Source organism: Cydia strobilella, chromosome 13 (assembly GCF_947568885.1).
Source record: "Cydia strobilella chromosome 13, ilCydStro3.1, whole genome shotgun sequence".
Classification (NCBI taxonomy): domain Eukaryota; kingdom Metazoa; phylum Arthropoda; class Insecta; order Lepidoptera; family Tortricidae; genus Cydia; species Cydia strobilella.
In genome coordinates, this window is record NC_086053.1 from 15,881,685 (window position 1) to 15,907,485 (window position 25,801).

At 38.3% G+C, this 25,801-nt stretch overlaps 1 protein-coding gene across 4 annotated transcripts in view; it reads left to right on the plus strand.

Annotated features, from left to right (window-relative positions):
* LOC134746816 (stress-activated protein kinase JNK) overlaps nucleotides 1–25,801 on the plus strand; it is a 195,585-nt gene that overhangs the window by 134,710 nt on the left and 35,074 nt on the right. For all 4 annotated transcript variants that reach the window (XM_063681379.1, XM_063681376.1, XM_063681377.1 and 1 more), the window contains exon 3: nucleotides 13,255–13,303. The gene's annotated coding sequence lies outside the window, so the exon portion shown is untranslated. The remainder of the gene's footprint in view (nucleotides 1–13,254; nucleotides 13,304–25,801) is intronic.

Genomic DNA, 25,801 nt, shown 5'->3' on the forward strand with positions numbered 1-25,801 from the left:
GTTAAGATCCATTATACTCATTTCTATAAAATAGTAATGTCTTGTACATTATTTTACTTCAGTAAAACTATCATCGTTTAATTATGGTTCCTAAATACATGCAGATAAAAAAACTGTCAGAAGCAATTCATTTACACACAACATGTGTCTTGGACAAATATTAAATCTGAATAAAGGACAAAAACCAGAAGAAGTAGGCAATAGCTTTATTCGTATGCTTAAAACCTTCCTCCAAACAGATAAAGTTCATATTCCAATGACACTAACGATACGAGCTCTCCAAAATTAACCCATTCTCAATTTCCATTTTCAAATTAAGAACCGGTTTAAATTTACAATGCGTTCCGTTTGCGAGCGGCGACTCCATTGATCCTCGACAACGGCTTAAAAGGGCTTATGTCTCTTGAAGTTTTAAGGTTTTTAAGTCGTTTCAAATCGATCTGATAACGCGTTCCGTGAGCGCATGCGGACGGAATTCGTAAATGGTACGGTACGGAATAGACCTAAGTTTTTCTTTGAGCCGTTATCCCTTTGCAAAGGAATTTGTTTACGTGAAAAATAATTTGGTTTTTGTTGCGTAATTCTTGAGGCTTTTCTGTTATACTGTGTGCCAGCAATGTGTGGCGCGGAAACAAAATAGTTTGAAATAGCGTTCAACCATAGCGGCATGTTTTTTTCTTATTCATTGAATGTTAACGATGGTTGTTTGAATCCTAAGTACGCTGGGAATTCTACATAAACTTTCACTTGACAAGACCAATATTCATGAAATAAAACTATGAAAACAGATTATATCGCGTATATTGAGTTTATAATATCTACATCCTGACGTTTCGAACCCTTTACAACGTTCGTGGTCAACGGGTGACTGAGGAAAAACTACAAAGTGCAAAAATACCCACATTACTAAAAATAATGAACCATCATAGACTATAATTAATATTGTAATTAATATTGTGCATGGCAGATTTTATTTAAATGTAAAATAATTAATTAATTATTAGGCACATATGTATATAATAATATGTATAATTTTAAATACTTTACATAACATTTATTTAGGTACATACATAAAATATATCTACAGTATTACTACTAAACTAAATCATAATTCTGAATACAATATAATAAACATACTTATTTAATTTTAAATTAAATAAGTATGTTTCAAATTTTAAATTAAATAAGTATGTTTCCCTATGTGGAACTATGTTGCCGTGGCCTAACAGGGCGTCACATGAACAGCTTATATTTAATAACACCTGTACCTGCTATGTGATATGCAATAAATGATTTCAATTTCAATATAAACTTTAAGGCTGGTTGTACATGCAAAATCGGCTCATAAGGCTAGTTATACACTACAATTATTTTCAACCAATATTTTTCTAGCCATTGCTATTTTATAAATACAGGCTGACCAGCAGCAGATCTGATTTCAAATTCGAAAATTATTGTCCAACGCGAACTCGAGAGAAATGCGGGGTAGGTATTTTAGTTGCGTGTTGTGGATTGATTATACAATAATATAATAATTTATTTATTGCAAGTAAGTTACACTCATAATGTGGTTAGTAAAACTTAATTCTAAATTATGTATTAGTATTTTTTTAAACCTAGGGATACATCTATATCTATAAACTATTTTTGTTGTCATCTGAGTACGGCACATGTAGCCGACTGCAGCATAGTAAATAGGGGGAGTCCAGCCTGTCCCCTATCATCTTCATGATGATGTTGGGGCTGGCGCGCACCCGGCGCACCAGGGATGCGGCCCTCTTACGGATAGTGGCATAGAAACAATCGACCCTGGCTTCAGCGAACATCCCTGATGCGCTACAGAAGCGCGGCAGCCCCATCAACACCCGGAACGCGTTATTATACTGGACGCGGAGGGCTTCGTAGGCCCGTTTCGTATATGACAATGGATCGCTGACCAGCAGAGCAGCTTGCATAATTTGCTATTGAGGCGTAGCGTACCAAAGGGTTTTCATTTAGTACCGTCTCCTCTTCTGTGGTACCGCGTAAGTATTGCATTAGAGGTTGCAGTTGGAGGAGTGCGTACACAGCTAAGGTAGACTTTTTATTTTATAAAAATGAATAGTATTGGTTTGGTTTTGGTTTATTTAATCAAAAATTTTAAAACGGAAATCTGCCGCTGGGACGCTGTATAAATATGTGTCGTTGCCAGGCAAAAGATAGTCTGCTTTAAGTACATTAGAAGCTGCTTGTTAACAGCCGACAAATGTTTAGGTACCTTTTACCCAAGATATACATTATAATAGACGCCTAAACAAGATAAACACTTCACAAAGTTGATAAGCATGAAGTGTGGGCGTCAGTGGGCGAACACAGCGGAGCAGGTAGCCAGGTGGCGAAGTTTTCTTTGATTTGACGAACGAAAATAACACCAGGGGATAATTCAGTAGCAAATTCAATTCGAATTTCAAATTATATTTGTTGTTAAGGTGGTTTGGTTTGAGGCCATTAATGTCAAATTTAAATATTCTGGGAGAACTTTACAGGTTCATTTGACATATTAGTGTCGAACCCCACCACCTTATAAATGCGAAAGTAACTCTGTCTGTTACCTCTTCACGCTTAAACCGATGAACCGATTTAGATGAAATTTGATACGGAGATAGTTTGAGGCCCGAGGACATAGGATAGTTTTTATTAATTATCATCATCATCATACCACACAGATGAAGTCGCGGGCAGAAGCTAGTTATAGCAAAGCATATTATAGTGTAAGTGAATTTTTGTTAGATGATTTTGATAAGTAATGGTAACTGTGCACAGCATGCAGCCACAGTCCATAAATGGAAAATTGTACGCCTTACGGCACAACATAGTGATACAATGATTATGTGAGACCTGTACTTATGTACATATACCTATGTTGAACAAATAAATGCTTTTGACTTTTGTTATTAATAATTTATACAACTATTGTAATTTATGGGACCTATTAATTCTGTATTTTTAGAGCACAATTATTTAATTTGAACCTAACCTAACCTAGAGCCTAACCTCGACGCCCACCTGGACGCCCACATGTTATCAGAAGCTTCTTGTATCGGTTAGGTAACGGTTATGTGCCCTTGTTGTAGCTTCATCACAGATTAATAAATAGTTTGGCTTCATATTGTTCCTTTTATTATTTGTGGAAAAAACTATTACTGTTTTAAATGGTTAGGTATTGCTTAGAAAAGGTCCTGTTATTTAGCTGTAGACGAACGAAATGTAAACATAAGGGCTCATAAGGATCTGTATTAATATAGAATAGAATAGAATAGTATTTATTCGTTGACACACAGACAATAGACATACATTAAAAGAACATAGTGAAAATAAAGTGTCACGAAACTACTATAAACTAAAATAAAATGTTTAACATGTAACCGTGTATGCATCCACGCACGGGTATCCGGGGTTATTGGGATATGAGTGGAATTCTACCAAGATTGAATATAGTAAAACATTATTTGTCTCAGACAGTAAAACGATACCTGTATTCATTTGTTCAAGTAAACTGACAAAATAGAAAACCACAGACAAAACAAATAGTCGCCAGCTATTGGCATAAGGTTTACAACCTGTTTGGTTTACATGTTCTAACAGGGGTGCACAGCAGGCTTTGATGCAGATTTCTTAACGATCATTTTCTTTCAATTGTTATCCATAAAAAAACCGTACGAACAGCTTGTACGAAGATGATTCTTAAATAACACGCAACGCGAACATTAACTCATATTCGAAGCATATAATTTGAGTATTGCCCGAGGCATACTTTTTTTTGCAGCTCCACTTCTCGAACGCTCAAGTTTAAATTTCAACGGCCAAATAAACGCGCTTTTTTTACCGGAACAGTTTGCGCACTTCCGCACTTTAAAATTCCGTTCCACGCAGCATACGATATTTAATTTCGACGTTTAAAAAGGTTTCGCGGAGATTTCGTAAAACGGATCGGTAATGGCGGTTCCTCGTCGCTCAATTTTTCACCAAGCTTTTGTAGTTTAGATGGGTAACCTTCTTGTTGAAAATAAATAATTAAGAGATATATTTTAGAAGTTTCCTTGATGAAACTGATGAGCGTTCGGAAATTAGAAGCGTTTTGATTGTAGTTATGAAAGTTACTTAAGATTATTATTTGTTAAGTACTTTTTCGTATTAAACATAGAAATAAGTTTGAAAAGTAAATATATTTCAAGTAGGAAAATAAGTAACCTAGTCATACTTAATTCACACTACAATAAACTGGATGTAGCTTAGGCACAAGTCCGACCGCCGTCGAGACTCAAGAAGCCCACTATCGACTATTATTTTCGTGCAAAAAACATAATTATCGTTGAGCGCTGACTGTCTACAATGACACTAATACTAGTGAGCTTTCCTAACGTAACGCAGCGTCTTGCGTAAGCGAACAACTCGCGAACGCGAAGCGAAGCGGCGCGGCGCGGAGATTGCCCACGTAGAACACTTCTATAATTAGGTATCAAAGGATTGATTCACCCCGCGCCGCATCGCTTCGCTTCGCGTTCGCGTGTTGTTCATCTACGTAGTACGCTGCGTAAAGGTCTTTCGGATGTGAACTCAGCTGCATTACTGTTGTAGCGACCTTAATTGTTGCCGCCGCTGTATCTGTATCAGTCAACGTAGCTGCTGTTTTTTTTTATACACGTCGGTGGCAACCGTAGCCTATGGACGCCTGCAACACCAGAGATATTGTGTTGACATCCGAACGTCACCTTTAGTGGAAACACTCGCTCATTGCTAATGGACGACATTTTAAATTAGCCTCATGCATGAAGTTTATATTTGAACGAAATATGTTTTATTCGGATGTTTGTTACCGTTATATCATGTTACAAATGCATTTCCGTTTTTAAATTACCATTTAATCACTTAAAATTATAAATAAAAAGTACAAAAATTTGCCCGCGAAAAGCTAGTGAGAGAAACGCTCGAAACACCACGTGACGTCACGCGTTCGACAGATTAGTGTCATTAGTAGCAAACGTCAGTTGGGCCGCCCAACGTGTGACGTCATCACGCTCTGTCGAATTCGCGCCAAAAATTATGAGCGTTTCAACCGCTCAAAAATTTTCAACATTTTAAATAATTTTTAATAAAATAATGTTAAGGTTTACAAAAGTATTTTTATCATTTCCGGTGTTCCAACGATATAAATTATGAATCCAAAAATTAAAATAAATTCATGCATGGAGCTAATTGTAGTTTATGTTGTCAATGTCAATACATATATTGCAATTTTGCGACCTTAAACTCTTCACTGAGTAGCGTGAAGAGTTCAGGGTCGCAAAAACACACTTCGAGGTAACGTAGTTATACTAGTGGCTCTATCGTGCGTGGCTCAAGTGTTGTAAGAGCGCGTTATTTTTGGAGAGGCATCACCCTCCAATTATGGTTCACGCCCCCTTCGAGTAGACAGTGTAATGACGTACTTAGTGCTTGCACGGCGGTAACGAGTGTATCGTTCATGAATAGCGTTTGGACACGTTCAAAAAAACAACTAACTTTAAAGCCCCCTCCAGACTGCGTGAATCGCGGCGCGACTTCGCGGAGAGAACATATCGCGACGTTGACGTATGACTCCACACTCGCACAACTTCAGGCTGTTCGCAGTTTGGTTTGCGGCCTTGGCCATTGAAGGCTTGGCTAAGAATTGGCCCACCCTGTATTACAAAAACTTGTCAAGTGACAACCCCGTGTGCCGACTCGCAGCTCGGTCATAAAACTGCGGCGCGCAAAGAAGGTTCACGGTTCGTGCGCGGTTATAAGTTTCAATTTTGCTTGCTAAATCTGTCTTTTGTGAAGGAGTGAATTTTCTGTATGGTAGTACTATTAGTTATTCTTTGGTTTCGGTTCTGATAAATCTTAAAAGTATATCGAAAAATTCGAAAATGAAATTTATGAAACTGTATTCATTGTAGGAAAAAATTTCGAAGTTTTTTGCGAATATTTAAACAATCACAGAACAGTCAAATTATTATCACTAACATATTTAATTTGACTGAATATCATTTGTTATTTTTATAAACTGGCGCATAGACTACAAAGTCAAAGAAGTATCAACTGTGAAGTATCAACGGTTAGAACAAAAATTTGACAGTTCCGAACAACAGACAGGCCGATATCGTCCGGCGGACTGATAGTCAGTGGGCCCCTTTAATAAGAATATAACTGTTAGGAACCTACCTAATGACATTTACGAAGTATAATATTGTTTTGAATATCATTTAAAGCGAATAACTTAAAAAAATATTAAGCGCAGAAACTATTTCAGTATCTTTCAAGAAAAGAGAGAGTGTGAAATACACTAATAGCAATATCGAATAAAGTTCAGATTTGCAGAAAATCAAATTGCTTCCCTCTTTTATTATCGGTATTCAGCAAACATGAATAATAAATGAACAAATTAATCGTATCACCGAAAGGGCGGATTTTAAATGAGACACTTACTGTCCTTGTTTCTGGTCCCGTATAAAATATGCGCCTTCTAACGGCAACTCTCTTTATAGAATATCGACCTTACGTCTTTGGGATAAGGTTCACATTTGTTCAGTTCACTGGATTGGTACAGTCAGCGGCAGCATCAAAAGTAGCGAATTAACAAAAATCTGCCACGCTCGAATAGAGTCAAGAGTATGGACGGTATAGAAAGGACGACAATCTCTTATGGCAGGTCTATTGCAAAAGTGACCAGCTTTCAGCTGTAAATAATAGTTCCTAATCTCCCCGGTGGCGCTAGTTAGGCTCTGGGACATGAGTATAACATGAACCATATAAGGCAACAAATAACCCGACCAAATTACGTAGGTTGTTTTTGGTAGTATTTCGGTGTAAGGTGGCGCCGCCTAATTACTGTTTTTTGATGAACACTTTTCATACATAGAGATTTGGCTCCTTTATATAGTCTCCATGGTCAAGAGTCAATATATTCTTTATTCAAATAGGCACACAAACAAGCACTTTTAAATTGTCAAGTTTTACAAATATTACCTTAATCTAAATATCAGAGCAATTTATTTATGCAGTTATTATTGTTTTTAAAAACATTGAATTATTATAGATATATTTCACAAAATGATCGTCAAACACCAAAATTGTATAAAAAATACTAGTCTAGAAACTTTCTAGTATAAAAATCTAAATGTCAAAAAATACGGATTACCCAATTCATAAAGAATTAATTATACTTAGTCAGATATCCTATATGTTTTGTTTTGTTTTGATTTTGACGCATACATTACTTTTGTAGTTGACTGTACGAGCATGTGGCCTGGGGGTTGTAATTGTTATTTTATTAATGCAGTCTTCCCCTACACGTTGTTTGTGAAATTTGCAACTGTATCACAAACATTCGGTTTGCTGAATGAATTACGGTTAATAGGCGAAGGTTGACTGGTAGGGAAATTACTTTTTTAGGGTTCCGTACCCAAAGGGTAAAAACAGGACCCTATTACTAAGACTCCGCTGTCCGTCTGTCACCAGGCTGTATCTCATGAACCGTGATAGCTACACAGTTAAAATTTTCACAGATGATTTATTTCTGTTGCCGCTATAACAACAAATACTAAAAAGTACGGAACCCTCGGTGGGCGAGTCCGATTCGCACCTGGCCGGTTTTTTATTTATATATAATTTTGCTTCTACCCCTTTTTCCAACTACTAAAAGCTTACTCGTATTTACCCATTAACCTTGAAACCGCGCGCGTTATTCATACTTCCGGAAATCCGAACCGACCCGATGTTATACAGATTGCGTCGAATCGGCCCCTAAATCAGGTGAGTTGAAGTTTTTATTCGCGTCGCTGCGCCTGCGTCGCGTGACTTGGCGCCATCATTCGCGAACGTAACCTACATTGGACACCATTCCGTAAGCATATTTGTATTTTGGGCAACAAATAAAATATTTCAATTGCATTTGTAGCCTTACCACGACTGCCTTAATAGCAGTGTCAAACTGACTCGTATTCGATAACGTCTGCATAACTTACTTTCTATACATCTCGCTCGCACTTATATGCGTACGTACGTACGAGCGAGGTGCATAGAAAGTAAATTACGCACACGCTCGCGTATATGTCAGTGTCATACTGGTCTACATTGCGTAATAAACTTAATTTTAAATTAATAAATTAACAATTAAATCTATGAATACAAATAATTACATGAGGTAACTATTAGTCAACTCCGTTCATTATCGCTCCCGGTGCAAAAGTGCCCATAATGCTCACGGCATTACCCCGCTGGATGGCTATGGACAGCCTCTGCACCAGGAACGATTCGGAGCGGGGATCCTCTCCCTTTTGTCTACTCTTATAAACAAACTCACTAAACTCTTATTCGTATTTTTAAATAAAATTGAATGTATTAATTCCTCTTCCGTAATAATTCTGTCAATTGAGGTAAACAGTGTCGCGCTTCCAACATCTTCAAAATGACGATTTAAAAATTTTAAAACATTACATTTTTTTATAAACTGAAACTCTGACACTGAGTAGTGTGTCTACTTGGAAAACCACAAATTAAAATATTTTCATAGAAAATAATTTAATTTGTTCTTAGAGTATTACATTTTTTTGCTCGCTTGTGTATTATGGCATAAAGGTTAGTAAGAACTCTTTTTCTTTTTATATTATCATAAAGAGACCAAAGACTGTAGCATTTCCTCAAACAACTTAGATAGAGAAAAATGTTGCCGATTCAAACAATTTCCTCCTAAGTTTATTTTTCTACGGGGATGTTTCCGGCCAAAAATCGAGGTAGAATAAAGCAACCATAAACAATTTATGGAACATTTACATCCAGGAAATGTATAAAACTCTACGCTATGAAAAAGCAAACAATTTATGGTTGGACGAGAAAATGAATAAAGCTCTACTTTATGAAAAATTAAATCCACAATACGGAGATAAACTACACATAGCCGGCTTTAGGTATATTCTTTATCTACATCCATGTCATAAATTCCCTACAATATGTTCAGAAACGATAAGCTAATGGCCTTTTTAAGAAACCTGCACCTTAAAGTAAACATTACGATGCATCGATAACCGATACTTTATCTACATCATCATCATCTGCCTGCGCCATTTCCCATCATCTGGGGTCGGCTCTCCTTGTCCGTTTTCTCCATTCCGGGCGATTTTGGGCGATATCTGGGTTCATGTCTGTTTGTTTCAGGTCTTTTTGGACCGTCTTTAGCCAAGTGGCGGAGGGCTTTCCGCGCCCACGCTTCGTCGTTGGTATGTCTAGGGCTACTCGCACCATGTGCATACTTTATCTACATATCCCAAATATTTAAATATATATGACAAGCGCTAATACGATGTGTTAATATCTTGTTATTTAAAAAGGTAAAAAAATACTGACAACTAATTTACTTTCGAATAAACGCAAAACGAATGACAAACACAGAATATGTATATATATTTGGCTACGTCGGTATCGCCAATAAGGAGTAAATTTTATTAAGCTTGAAATTATCTATGATGCTACAAAAGCATTTAATTAAATTATCTTTCATCTGACCCTTCACGTGGGTGGCATAAACTTTTAAACAAACTAAATAAGTAATTTAAATAAATGTTACCCTAATAATCCAGTAACAACGAACCCACGCCAAATACAAGAGAAACCTGTGCAGAATACATATAAACTTATAAAGTATAAACCCCCGCAAAGTCTTTATTGACCTTTACATTGTTCAAAAAACACAAAAGCATTTTTATAACCTTTCATTTGACCTGTATCTGGCAACATGTGGGTAGCATTAATCTGTTCTAAAACAGGTAACAGACACGACAATAAGAAAACTGTTTTCACTGAATATCTTGAATAGCTAAACCACTTCAAAAGCTCGTTTGACCTTTCCTTGTATCGTTCAAATTGCTCAAAACATTTCACGTAACCTTTCATATGATCGAGAGGCTTATTCGAAGTTCAAAATCTGAGCTGAATTTGCTATCCTCTAACTCAGGAGTTAAAACAGTAAAAAAAATGTAAAGGCGAAATTGGGGACGCGTGGCGAAGATGTCATTTTGGTATTTTTATATTTTTTACTGTTGTAATGTTTTTACTTATTTTTATTTTAAGTTTTTACTTAGGCGAAGTTGTGGACCAACGGCGAAGTTAGGGTTTCTTGCGGTATATAGTTTTACCAACCCTAATTTTCAATGAAATGCAACATTAATAACGGGGTTCGTCGATATCTCACCACCCGCAGTATATTTTGCGCCGAGCGCTCGTAGAGATACTCTTCCAATTGTATCTGTTCATATCAAAACCAGTTGAATTCATGTAACTTTGAATATATCTCCTCACTCCTGTATCTTGCACGTGGGTGATATCAATTTGCTCTACGCCGCTCTAACTCGTGTAAACACTAAGAAGCGTTGCCAAAATAACCGTGTATTTTATATTATTTAGCTATTGTCTCAATTACGATGAGGTCTGTGATAATTAGGCTTACGAGTGTTCCGAGCGGGGTTAAAATTTGTTGTAGACGCAATTATATTAAAATTAAGACATACTTTTATATAAATGGCTTAAACTTTATATTGTATATGTATAAATATTATTTACAACATATAAATTGTAAATAATATTTCCTACGGTGTTCTACGCTGCTAACTTGAAAAAACAACGTCACTTATAAAAACAGCGGGTTAAAACTCCAATTATCTTTAAAAAAAATAGGGACACCAACAAGTTTACCTAAATACTCGAAACTTAATCATACAAAAACACATACCTAGTTATTGTTTAGCCTATATTGTGCTTAACCCATATTACTCGCGTGAATAGTGCGCTGACATTCATCTGAAAGGGAAGCCATTCAAAGCGCTCCTTTCGATGCTCAGATAAAGGGTTTAAATGGCTATACCTGGGGCATAGATCTAGTATATTTTCTATAGATGTGCTATACGCGTGCGCCCGCGAGGGACAGTAGGCCCAGCACATGATTGGCGCGACAGTATCTCGCCGCGAGATAGACTACCTGTCTTTTACTAACTGTATGAATTAAAGGGGGAGGATTGGGTGCAGTGTCCGGATTCGGTGCAAATTGTGTGGTAAGTAAAAATCTAATATTCCAACCTATCTTCGCCACCCGTCCACAACTTCGTCTTATACTTTTTTCTGAACGAAAATTATACTAAAACTTATTCCAAATCCTAAATTTGAATTCGCCCATGAATCTCGCCATTACAGTGGAACTATGAATTAAAACGCAGTCAAACAGTCGAAGGCTAATATCGATACAGACAAATAACTCACAAATATGTGAACACGACTTTATTGTCTAAGATGTAAGAGCGTACACATATTTTTGAAACTTTGGGAATGTATATGTATATATTTATGCCGTTGACTGTACTACAGGCGAATTTAATGTACGCATTTTTATCTATACGTTGGCAATGTCGGCATGTTGGCGTTTACTGCATTTTTTTTTTCTTTTTAATAAATGAAATAAATATTATAGGAGACATTCTTACACAGATCGACTAAGTCCCACGGTAAACCCAAGGAGGCTTGTGTTATGGGTACTCGGACAACGACATATATAATACTTATATAAATACTTAAATACATAGAAAACACCCATGACTCAGGAACAAATATCTGTGCTCATCACACAAATAAATGCCCTTACCGGGATTCGAACCCAGGACCATCGGCTTCATAGGCAGGATCACTACCCACTAGGCCAGACCGGTCGTCAAAATATTGTTTGTTTATTATTATACATATCAGCACTTACAGATAAACCTTACGTGTTAATGCATGGACGCTCACTAAGGAGGCTGTGCATAAAATCCGCGTAGCACAGAGAGCCATGGAGCGCGCCATGCTCGGTATCAAGCTTCAAGATCGAGTAAGGAATGTCGAGATCCGTCGACGCACCAAGGTGCAAGACGTTGGTTTCGCCATTACCAAACTAAAATGGAGTTGGGCGGTACATGTTGCTAGGCAGAGTGATGGCAGGTGGACTAAAATGTTAACGGAATGGTGGCCGCTTTCGAATGAAAGAAGCCCCTGGCGTCCATCGGCTCGTTGGGTGGACGACATCCGGAAGATTGCGGGTCACTTCTGGATGAGATTAGCTCAGGACCGGGACAAGTGGCGTACTGGAAGAGAGGCCTATGCTCAGCAGTGGGCGATAAAGGGCGGATATGATGATGATGATGAGTGTATAATATTGATAACGGGATTTGGACCTTACACGGCTAAAACAAAGTTAAAAAAAAACATCTGCAGTGCAGTGATTGGCTGTCTGCGCCGGCAGGTGAAATACGTGCTACTGACAGTTAGGCATGGGCTAAATAAAGTATAGAGCCCTGCGTATTGGCACGTGATGGATATACCTGCAGCCGTAGATTACTTGCAGCGGGATTGAAATCAATCAACTGCCTTATGGAACTATATCATTAATTCCAGGATTGGCCATGGCAGCGTAAACGCTGAGTTGCATTGACTCATTGACGTCAATGCGATGTAAGGAACACGTACATATTTCATTATAGGGAAATAATAAATCATGGTTAGATCGGATTGGACTCGCGCATGCTTAATACAGAATACAGAACTTTATTGGTAAAAGTAAATTATACAGGTCACATTTTACATTTACAAAAAATATATGTACATAAATATGTTCGTTAAGTAAATTAATTACATATTTCAAACATTTTTAAACTCAAAAACATTATTAGATTTTAATATAGTTAACATGAATATTTTTTTAATCATAACATGTTATTGTATTCTTTTTCTAATTTTTTTCCTCATGAAAGTCGTGTGTGATTTCAAAATTGTTTTTTAAAAACTTATCCCTGAACCACCCCGTAATAGAGCACATACACGAATTCATAATCGGAATGCCTAAGTTTCATGCATGTTTCATATAGAATTGTATACGGCCAAGGAAATTCTCGTTATTGTAGGTCCAACTCAGTGAGGTGTTCGCTTAACAATAATAATAAACTTCAATAAAGTTGCGTTAACATCATTTTAAACACCTCGCCCGCTTAGCAACTTCTGTTGCTAATGGGTAATGGCTTAAACTTTTATCGATTACATTCTGTTATAAAAACTAACTTCCTGTATGTAGATGTGTAAGCGCGTTAGCGCCGTTAGCGGCTACAAGTTATTATACTTAATTTTTTATAGTCTACACTTTTAAAATATGTTTTTGACGAACCATAATTATTGTTGTTTCAGGTTGTGTGTACAGAGAGTAAATGAACAAAATGACAACGTGTAACTTATGGTGAGTACAAACCATAGATCTTTAAATTTCTATGAAATTATACTAACCTAAGTCTATAGTTAGTTGTGCCGTTCTCGAGAATGTTCTCCGTTTACTATGGGAAATGTTCTAGTGCGAGAATACACAGCGGGGAACATTCTCGAGAACGACACAACTCGGGTTGAGTCCACGCGAGCGTAACCACGAGCACAGTCCGTAAATAATATGTCCAAGTTCGTAATAATATGTTGATATACCTTGACAATTGTTTTGGTGATTGGCGCGCATCTCACGCACGACTTTTACTTCATTTCGCATGCATCAATCAGCGTGAGCGATCTTCTAGATCGTGTCAAAATAAGATCAAATCCATAACAAGTTATTAAATCTACTTACTTACTGCTGTGGCGCGACGAACCGAAGTGGATCTTGGCCTCCGACACCAAAGACCGCCATGTTACGGCCCGGCCACGACATCGCGCGGCGGCGGCAGCGGCGAGCGGCGGCCATAGCTTGGAGCGAGACACAGCGATCGGACCTTTCGTTCCCACCTATGGCCGCCGCTCGCCGCTGCCGCCGCCGCGCGATGTCGTGGCCGGGTCGTTACTCTGTCCAAAGCCGTTTCTGTCCAGTCGACGGCGCCGAGTTCGCTGAGGTCTTTCTGCACTTCGTTTCTCCAGCGGTACCTAGGGTAGGATTAAATCTAAATTTTCAATTTTTTTTTCACATCCGTTGGGCGTTTTGATAAGTTATGACGCGAGAGGCCGAATCCAGAAATAGAATAATTATTATCGTCTTACATCTTCAGTATCTTCACAGTTCCAAGGAGAACAGATTTAACATAAAAACTTTGTTACGTAAACTGATCGTAAAAACAAGACAGTCTTACCGCCTTATTACGGGAGTATTACGGCTTTCAAAACCCGGAGCCCGATTCACAACAACTTGTTAGATACGGTTTTGATTAGTGTCCGACCGAAACATTGTGTTTATGCCGAGACCGAAACCGGTTCGGCTTTGGCTCTAGTTTCGCCCAAAAACAAAAACCGAAACCGAATATCGTTTCTATAAACCGAATTACAAGGGTGTTATCTCATATGTGGTTCAAGCGGGAGGCAAGGACACCTAAATTAATCCTTTAATTTCACAACCGGTTGTCAGACCAGACATAACGTTTTACGAATCAAAGATTTGAAACGCTAAGAGGGAATATTAAGAATTTCATTTCTAAATACTCTGTTTCCGGAATTCAAATCGTTTAAACATGAAATTTTATGTTAAAGCTAATATTAATAACACTTTGCAAAAGCTGTTAGCTATCTGAACTTTAATCGCGCATATCTGATAGATACCCAATTTGGGTAATGGAATATGCTACGACCACATTGCCAACCGTTTCCGATATCCCCCAGGCTTATTCCCCAATAAAATATCTCGAAAATACTCTATTCTTTCTTAGTGCTTACGATTGCCTTTATAAAGAATCTCCCCGTTTTTCCTGTGCCTTAAAAATGCTGTTTGGCAATTGTTTCTCGAAAAATGCCTTTAGGATTAATTTTATTCGAAATTTAAATTTAGTACAGAATTCAAATGCGACGTTGAGCCGTTTTTATAGATTGCCAGTCATAAATTAAAAGGAATTGAGCGGTCAGCATTTCAGTGTTACCAGAGAAAAATCAACCTTGTCTCTTTAAGGTTACAGTTTAAAGTTGCATAGGTAGAGGGATGCACGTGCCAAAACTAGTAACTTTTTCTATAAGTATTTTCTATAATGGTGCTTTAATGGCGTCTCGGCAGCAGTAAAATATATTGATTCCGTTCGCAAGATGGCGTTTCCGTGTTGTAAATCACGAATGGGGAATGCTTGGAATATAATGTTGCAAAGGTTATGTATTTTTCAACTCACTTGCTTGTATCGTGTAACTTATTACACCTGCTAGATATTAAACCCGCGTGCTTTTTTCATTATAATTATCGACCGTGTGCAATAATGTATGATAATCCGATTGAGACTTTTTTCAACACACTTGCTCGTAACTCGTAACTTAAAACTTATTAAACCGCTTTTAGGCTCATCTCATAATCCTAGATAAACCTCCGTTTGCTTGCTTGCTTGCTTTTTAACATTATAATTATAGAACGTGTGCGGTAATGTATACCTTTACTAACTGTATTCCATTTTACCATTGAAAATTTGATTAATATATGTTTTTTTTTCCTCGCAAGTGTGATAAAAACTTCGTATGAAACACGTGTGCATTAGTCATTACACACATCGGCTGTCTTATTATGCTCTCGTTTTCAGCTCGCGCGCACAAAATCGCCTCGAGTGAAATGACCAACGTACCACACTTGTGTCATAATATTCTTAATATAGGTACTAACCCGCCCCTTATTCATAAAACTTTACGGGCCTAACTTAGTTAATTTATGTTTTATCCCTTTTTTACAAATAAATAAATCTAAATGACAGATAATGACAACGATTTATAGCTAATTCAGGCCGGTAACTCGGTTATGAACAACACCATTAATAATTATCATGGTTGTACCTTGTTTTGCAAAAAATTGTTTCATAGAAGGTAATGTTTCGCAGAATTTTCATTTCATAGAAAACATATTTTTTCACAAAGGGTCGGAGTTCCAACCTAACCTAACCTACTTTTCTGTTATACCTAATGGGTTCTACACAATGACCTTTTAGCTGTACCTAAAAAGTTAACGGTTTTTGAAAAAAAAAAAGTTTGTGACAAATGAAAATTCTGCGAAACATTACATTCTATGAAACAATTTTCTGTGAAAGAAGCGGACACCTATTATCATATATACTAGGGAAGCATATTTACGCCTACATCCGCAGTATTGAAGTAGGAATTTAATTAGATTAGGCGGAGTGGCCGCAACCGTGTCAAGTGCGCAAGTTTTATTCACTGCTCGACGTAGGTATACTACACGTAGAATAGTTACAGGGGTATTCAGATAGAGGAAACTGACGTTTATATTGGGTTACCACGGTTCGTATATTCGTAAATCGGTTAATTGTTAAAAATTTATTAAAAGGGTTATTAAAGAGTATTAACTCTTACTTATTAGAACCATCCTTTCGCTGGACACTTGTCAGACATGAAAATAACATGATACATTTTTTTCTTCTGTCTCAGCAGAAAAGTTAGGCGACAGGACAGATGTAGTGACCCCTAAGAAGTAGTAAAAAATGTGTCCAGTCAAATTAATATCGGAATGTTTTAGTGGACCCGGTGTGGACTTGGTCACTTTTTCTTTAGTGTATGATATCTATTTCAGTTTACTATTTTCAGGTTCTTTGACGCTAATAAAAAATTTGCGTCAAAGAAACTTGGTTATAAGCTCTATGTATTAAAAAACAATTCATACTTAGTGCCAATAGACTATGATAAAACATCTTACACACCGTAAGATTAAAATCAAACTTTCCAAACAAAATATGATAAAAAAAAGAAACACTGATTTAAACTTTCACGATTTTTACTCATTATTATTCACAACGACGGGACTTATTTTACGCGATTAAGTCTCGTCGTTGTGAATAATAAAAAAAAGAAAATTTATAATGTACGGCCAAGGGAGCCGTCAGGCTTTCGCCAGGGAAATGAATGCAAAATGCAACGCGGCCGCAATCCGCAACGCTGGTAAACGCCATTTTGTTTAGCTGACAGTTGGTATGCGAGCTGCCGAATATACATTTTTCATGGTGCAAGCAGGCATTTTGAACCAATTGCAATACAAAATCGATTGACTAGAATACTACTTAGTTTTCGCTCGCTTTAGTGATATCAGTTGAAGCACTAGCAGTGTGAGTGGAGAACCAGCCTAGCCAGAAGACTAGAGCAAAAAACTCATGGCCGTCGACTGTCGAATCATGCATGGCCCCGATCCAAATTCCAAACATCTAACTCTTTGAGAGTTTTGAATGATTCACGGTTAGTTTCACTAGACTTATATTGACCGGGATATAGACCGTGATTACCTTTTGTGTTGTTTTGTTGTTGTTGTTTTGTTTAGTATCACGGTCTATATCCCGGTCAATATGAGTCTAATCTAACTCTTTGACAAACTTCGCTCATACCAGTTGGACAACAAAAAAGAGACATTTTGAAACCACAATTTCTAAGACAACAAATTCAAACAAGTCGCGACTTGTACGTGTCTCACCGCCTCCCGAGGCTAAACATTTTAAAAGTAACCGAAGTTGTAAGTCATCCTACTCGCCCGTCGTCCAACTTGTACCAACTTTCTGTTCTGCAGTGGCTCCCGGGAAATGGATGCAAAATGCATGAGGACAGTAAATAAATGTCAATTTATAGCTTCCCAGAGAATGTTCGGCGTGTTTTGTTTGACACTGCTGAAATTAGATAAAAATCGAATGTTTTGCATAAAATATTTCATTCCTTATTTATCAGCCCTCCTTTTATATACTAGCTTGCAAGTCCATAAATTAATAGGGTTATATTATCCACGTCACTCTTGTACGAATGGTAGAATTCGCATACCTACTTACTCCCTTACTTTTATTTTGCACGTAAGCACCTTTAGTCCGTCACACCCGTCTTGCTCCCTTCGAGACGGGATGCCTAAAGGCATTTTCCCAACGTAAAAAAAGGCATCTTCACAATAATCTCACCTAATTGAAACCATTATCATTAGTCATAATTCTGAAATCGTTAACTTTTCAGGATTTTCCTCTGGTTATCCCATAGATAGGTTAGGTTAGGTTTGTTTTATGGCAAGCCTGAAAAATTACGCGTTTCTGAGAAAGACCAAATTATTACTAACAAAAATGTGGACAAACAGTACATTTTTTTATTTATTTATTAGGAAAACTTACAGCTAAAGTAACACGTTAGGTAATAACATAGAAGCAGTGAGCCAATTACAAGTTTCCACAGATAGAAACTGCGTAAGGTGCATGGCGTGCGAAGTTACAACTCTAATAGTACTTACTAACTTATAAATATTATGACTTAAAACTATATGGGAAACAATCAATAGAGACCCGTTTTGAAATCTTTATACGTCACTACGGTGACTTTCTCTTTAGCTTGGTACGTGAACGCGCTTCTCGATCTTCCTACTCGTATCTACAACGAATCAATATAAGTTCACAGGTGGACTTTGAACTGCAATCTATATGGAAAACGCGACGACTGCGCGCCACGTTCTTACTACATTTCAAATGCATATCTGGTTAGTCACTCAATCTGACACATGAAATGCATGCGATTTTATGTTGTTTCACGACACATAGGTAGGAATATAACAGCCATTGCAATACCAGTTTGAATTTAGAATTTATTGCGCGAGAATACGGAAAATATTTGACTTTTTCCAATGTCTGTTACTGATGTTATGCATGGTGGTGTGAGTATAAATAAAATTGTTCAGATTTTTATCTTATATAGCCTTGGCATTGTTTAATCCATCCGGAGGAATTCAATCCGGAGGTCGCGGGTTCAACCCCCGGCTCGGACCAATGAGTTTTTCGGAACTTATGTACGAAATATCATTTGATATTTACCAGTCGCTTTTCGGTGAAGGAAAACATCGTGAGGAAACCGGACTGATCCTAACAAGGCCTAGTTCCCCCTCTAGGTTGAAAGGTCAGATGGCAGTCGCTTTCGTAAAAACTAGTGCCTACGTCGATTCTTAGGATTAGTTGTCAAGCGGACCCCAGGCTCCCAGGAGCCGTGGTAAAATGCCGGGATAACGCGAGGAAGAAGGACATTGTTTAATCCATTTTTAGTTCATGTAACCTTGATCCTCGATATTTTTTAATTTTACATCACTGCAAATTCTATATCAATAAGTATATTATTTTATGCTTTTATAAATATTGCCTGTTTTTACAATATTTACACACCTGCATGCAGACTGAATGGATTTCTTTTATTTTGTACCACCTCATAATTGTGTTCTATGCAAATAAATTCATTGAATCATTAAGGCAATACACATAGAAAGAGCCGGCATGTTAGTCCTCAGTGTGTTGTGCCTAGCGTGTTGTCTGATTTACTTGTTTTTTTAATCTGTCACCACGGCGTTTAATTTGTCGTTCTTAACCTTTTGGACGCCACGGATATATCGGCACCGCAGGTCCAACGCCAAAGACCGATTAATCTGTCACAGATCACAGAGCAACATAGACCTACGTGCATGTGCATAAAGTTCAATTTCAGTTTTGACACTTCGGCGACGTGGCGTCCGAGTGACAGCTATTGTGTTTGACACAGCGTCGAAAAATTTAGCGTTATTTCCGGGTAAATAATTAACCAGGTTTTGTTCCATGTCCCTAACTTTCAGGGATATATATTTTTTTATAGCGTAAACAAGTTTTATAAGTCCCAAGCTCAACAAAACTAAGCATTTACCTCGAATTCGCTAGTACCGTTGCCACCGCAGTTTCTCGATCGTATTTGTACGGTTCCACCTTGCCTTTTTCATTCGGCGCGTCGTGGGTTTTGCTCCCATTCATTCAGCGAGTGGCAATCAACGGAGCGTCTCTGTAGACCGGCGTCGCTAACGAAGAGGCTGCAGTTGCGTAGGGTCAACGCAAATTCATATTTTGGACTAATATGAATAACATATTAAATCACATTTATAATCGGGTCTATCGCGAATTTATTTTGGTACCTTTATATTGGAGCGCAGTATACTAGGTGTTCGCAGAACTGATAGAATCAGAAACACGGAACTGCGCACCAGAACTCGAGTTGTAGATGTAGGTGTCCAGACCGCTGAGCTTAAGTGGCTGGGCTGGGCATGTCTGCCGCATGCACCCTGAAAGGTGGGCCAAAATGGTTACCGAGTGGGACCCACGGAACACCATAGATGGTGCTGGCCGGGGTGCAGGCAGGCCGAAAAGGAGATGGCGGGACGACTTAGACGCATTTTATCCGGATTGGCGGGACACTACAAACGACAGGGTCGAGTGGAGGAAACGAGGGGAGGCCTTTGCCCAGCAGTGGGACACTAAATTTGGCTAGTAAAAAAAAAAAAACCTTTATTTACCGACGTTTCGGACTATTGTGAGTGTTGCGTGTCGGACTATTGACAAATAATTAACATTTATGTGTAGTGGGTGGTTTGAAAATGTGGTCTACCGCAAACTTTTTTATACACTTTTCGTCGGGCAGTCACACAAATCTATCTCTGTTTTGACATTTTGCTGGGACGTCAGTTAGCCGCGACCACGACCAGTGAAACCAAAGCGCGAAGGTTTTAAATGTTATAATATGAATAAGCACTCTTCTTTCAATTTTCATAGGGTAAACACTACACTATTGCTCTGTAAGTGGAAATTATGTGATATGGCAAATATCCACTATAATATATATTATCCACTGTAGAACTGGGGCCCAATAAAAGTGGATTTCTAGTAAAAGGGGTATAAATTACCGCCAGTTTTGCAAGTTACAAGCTATAAATAAATGAGTACTGGTCGATTTTCAAAAACGTTATTTATTGATTTTTGTCCCGAAAACTAAAGAAGGAATAATTAATAAGTTAAATAATAAGTTGCAAAACATCTCGTGGACAATTCACAGGCATGTTAATTTATATTCCTTATATTTATAGATAACAATCACATTATTTCTACAAAAATCAAACAAAATTACGTCGTAATAAGAACTAGGAAAATAAACTAGCAACCCTAGCATTGCATCACTCTCCCCATTACGGCCGATGAGCGAAACGCGCCCGCGGGACCGAACGAATCAAAGTAAACGCGCCCGTTCCGCTCATTCGTCCCAATTCGTTCTTCCATTCGCGTTCTTGCGGCGAGCCGTTTGCAATGCGAGTGCTACGACGGCGTAGGCACTTGCTACGTGCTACGAACTCGTAGCAGAGATTTTTCACTATAAACTGAACCAATGCACTAGCGTTTATTTCAATGGGGTTGGCCGGTAGAAATAATTAGCAGATGGCGCCAGCATAGCTTGCCCTGTCAATCCCTAGAATTATGTCAAATTTTTGTTTTTTTAATGCCCTGGATGCCAGCCCTTTAAGCCAAATTTCATAGAAAAAGGGGCAAGCTATGATGGCGCCATCTCTGCAAACCTTTGACAGTTGCCAACCCTATTTCAATTTCAATTTATTTATTAAATAAAGATAACAATGATCTTAATTTTTATGCACACCGATACGATATTGATTTGTCAGTGTCAAATGTGACATTTCTTCAACCAAAAACGTCACTTTCTACACTGAATCAGTATCGTATCGGTATGAGATCTTATAAGCATTGTTCGGGCCGTCAGATAATTCTTCCGACCAAGTTCATAAATTTACATCATCCCTCTGGGCATAACTGTATTCGTTTTTTACGAAAAGTAATTCATTTTCGGCATTTTCCATTCAAAACAACACCAATTTCCGAGTTAACGAAATTGGATAATATTTCTTCGTCGAAAATTGTCACTTTCCGATAACGTCGTTCTTTTAATAAAATTCTTCCTGACAAGGTCAAGTCCCTGTCCCTGGCCCTGTTATAGATCACCTTTAACAGACTCCTCATTTTGTACAATTCTTATCAAATGGTTTAGTCCAAGCGTCTTATGGGGGACCCATAAGACGACTAGAATTTAGCGATTTTGTGTTTGGTCCCATAGTAAAAGTTGCTCAGTATATTCTCAAAACCTCCCTGGCAAAGGGAGTGCACTTATTTTTCAGCCACCGTGTATAGCTATTTTGTTTGTAAAATATATCTACTGGGATGAAAAAGGTTCAAATCACTTCGACTTTAAAAACCGGCCAAGTGCGAGTCGGACTCGCGCACGAAGGGTTCCGTACCATTACGCAAAAAACGGCAAAAAATCACGTTTGTTGTATCATCTGTGAAAATTTCAACTGTCTAGCTATCACGGTTCATGAGATACGGCATGGTGACAGACCGACAGACAGACAGTCTTAGTAATAGGGTCCCGTTTTTACCCTTTGGGTACGGAACCCTGACAAGATGTTCCCCTATTCGAGCCGTGATCACAGGGCGGACACGCTATATAGGTATATACATCAAAAATCACTTGCGTTTCTATGTGTGAACGGCACGTCTGTACACGCGTCATGCGTCATAGTGTAAGTTGCTTAAAAATAGTACTGAGAGTACGCCAGAAGTCCGCCAGATTTCTGTCGCGGGGCGAGGTAATTCGAGTCAGGGCGGGGCGGTGCGTGGCCGTTCTGTATAAATAATACTATTACTTATTCTGTGCCGTGATGACCGACAAAATCGTTAACTTGTAAATTAGTGTGTGATGAAGCGAGTCGTCTTATAAGTATGATCCATCTATTAGCTAAGTGATCTATAAGCCATTTCTTTACCGATGACCAGTATAAATTTAACCTCGATCTCTAAAAACAATGCTTCATTGACTGACCAATTCGAACGCACACTGACATCAGAATGATATCTAAATTATGTCATTTTAGTTATCGTGCGTCTCGCTCGCGCCAATACATGTGCGGACTAGTGCGAGCGAAATGCACGATAACTAAAAGACATCATTTTGATGTCCTGTGAAGTTTCATGTTTACACTGGATAGTTTGCTAAGCGAATGGGATTAGCAGTCTCTCTTCGTAGCCTGACGTCAAAAAGGGACAGACAGTAATCAATTACATTAAACTATTTCACGTTGTTGCTTTATTGTGAGACAAAAAAAGTTACCAAGTTAGGTTTATATTTATTTGTTTCCTACAGTCAGCTGCAGAAGCAGGTTTTATATTATGATCTATAAGAATAAGAGCGTTTTCACATTGTCCGATCCGATATCGGATGTCGGAATGAAGTAAAATGTAAGATATATTTTCTCTGTATTTATTTATGCATTTAATAAATCATTATTACTAAAAAACTATAAATAACGCAAAAAAGGCGGACTGAATGCCAATGGCGCTCCGCCTTCCGACATCCGATATCGGAGATAAATTCAGCCATGTCGGAGCCACCCGTCAACTATCGAACTGATAATATTTGTTTGTGTGCGTATGTGTAGGCATAATGCTTGTTGTAGTGTGCATGACCGCTAAAGACGGCGCCCGGACGCGCCCCCGCGGCCTGACTAGGATCCTACATCCGATATCGGATCATTTTAGACACCAAGCCAGCTTAGACAATTCTGCTGTGTCGTATCTTGTACGCATTTTAAAGTTATGCTTTTTATTTGTATTTAAACCTAAACACATACTTCAATCAGTTACGAAATGAGTAATGGGTACACAAAAATAATTATAAAACATTGACGCCGTCAAGACCTAGAAATATGTCTAAGAGTGTCGTCGTGGAATGTGGGACGCGGCTAATTTCGCCCGGCTGCCGGCCGAGTGCCGGCCAAGAGGCGAGACCTTTGCCTCTTGAGAAAAAAGCACTTCAGAAGCAAGAGGGCGCATAGACGGTAAAAATCTATGCTGGATATTTTTAGAATACGGAAAATTCGTTATTTAACGCAAATTTTAGTTTATATATTGTATTTTTACGTTTTAAATTTAATCTCCTCTTTCTCCGTTCCTCTTCCCATTTCATTTGGGGTCGGCCCTCTGAATATGTTTCCGCCATTTGGCTCTGTCAAAGTAGGTTGCTGGTATTTTTAGCGAATGTTTCTCTAGGTTTCTGCATGCACCCCTTTATCTACAATGTCATATGCAAACACATAAACATACAACAGTGTGCGCTTCCTAAGTTGAAAGTGGTCCTGGGGAAATGGTTATTGACATTGTCATACTGTAAGACAGAGACCCTATTCTCCTTAAGTAAGTAGGATCATACATACAAATATACATACACAAACACACACACACACTCATCCACACACTCATTCAATCATACTACAATAAACCCTACAATATCACAATCTTTACTCTGTAAATATAGTTATACTTACTGCATGCCTTTTTAGTAATTTTCAATAATTTTAAACATGTTATCGTTTAGTATTACAATAGCTATATTTTTAAGTACTAGGTGACATATATAAGTGTAACATAAAATTAAATGCTTACGAACTCTCTGTGGTTCCCAAGATACAGGCTCGGCCTAGTTTGGGGACCACTGTCAAGTTTTCTGTGATGTAATGTTTTTTGCCTAATTAAACCTTTTTCATTTTTCATTTTTTTTCATTTTCTCCACCAGGAGGCTTTAACAAGCATACGGCCTGCCTGATGGTAGGCAGCCACCGTAGCCTAGGGGCGCCTGCAACACCAGAGATATTACATGCGCGTTGCCGACCCTTTGAAAACCTGTACACTCTTTTTTTTGAAGAACCCCATACTGTAGACTGTAGCCCCTCGGGAAAACCTCGGCAGGGAGCTCATTCCACATTGCCGGAGCTTCCGCGAGAGGAAATTCCTCTTAGGTTGGTTTTAGTGTGACGCGGACCGTCCGTGCGGATTGCTCCGCACCGGACCAATATGTATTAAGTTCAGGGAGCGTTTTAGAGTGGTCCGCGCGGGACGGTCGTGAATGCATGCGATATACGTGCCGGCCCAGTCCCATTTGAGCTTGGCGGTTTTTTTGCCAACAACAGCAATGCGGGTTTTGGAGCGCACTTTTGGAGAGCGCACTAATATTATCATAAATAATTTATCATATTTTACATTATCGAGTGTACATTCAGGTGATCGCAATATGCTTGTGAATAAATTCTGCACGCTATCGCTAAGCCAAGCTAAACGAGCATAACTCTGTGACGGAATAAAGACCGCCCCAAACTGCGACCTGGCAAACGTTAGCAAATCTGGTTTCAACTGGTTTATACCCACGGAAATTTCAAATGGAAACTTACGCTATTTGTTAAGCTAACTTTCAGGCTTTATTTGGTATACTGTAGCCGCGGGACTTTTATTTAGGTTCACTGCGTATATTTGTTGGCTTCAAATGTTGTAACTTGGTATCTGAGTCATTTGAAATTTTAATTACCTTAATTCCGATGACAGTATAATAATATGGAGCTGATCTGATGCTGCGGAAGGTAGCCAACGAAACTCCTCGATGGAAAAACACAAACACATCGAGTTGACAGTGCATTCCACAGTTTAGCTGAAAGGAAGATTATGCAATTACGAATTACATGGAATTGCCGTTAAAAACTTCATAATCCTGCATCTGTGCATCAAGGAGAATGCCTTGCATAACATTGAATTTAAAATTAAAAAAGCAATATTATATTTGAACAGAACAAATATAGGTACCAGTAAAGTTGTAAACCCTGAACCGCAGGTTTAGTTTATCGCTTAATGTCGCGCGGCGCGCCCACGGCACGTCTCGGCTTATACCGGCTTCGTATAAATCAAAGATAGATATAACCCCGTAATAGATGGGTACAGTCTAAGGAAAAAACGTGCCTCGAAAATCACGAAAATTTGATTCTCGATCAGATGGCGCCACTAGTTTTGGCCTACACTCGTATAGAGGGCGTTGACTGTTTCGTTTGTTATTTATAATTTTAACGCATACCAGTGAAAGAACATGGGTCAAAATCATATAAAAATAA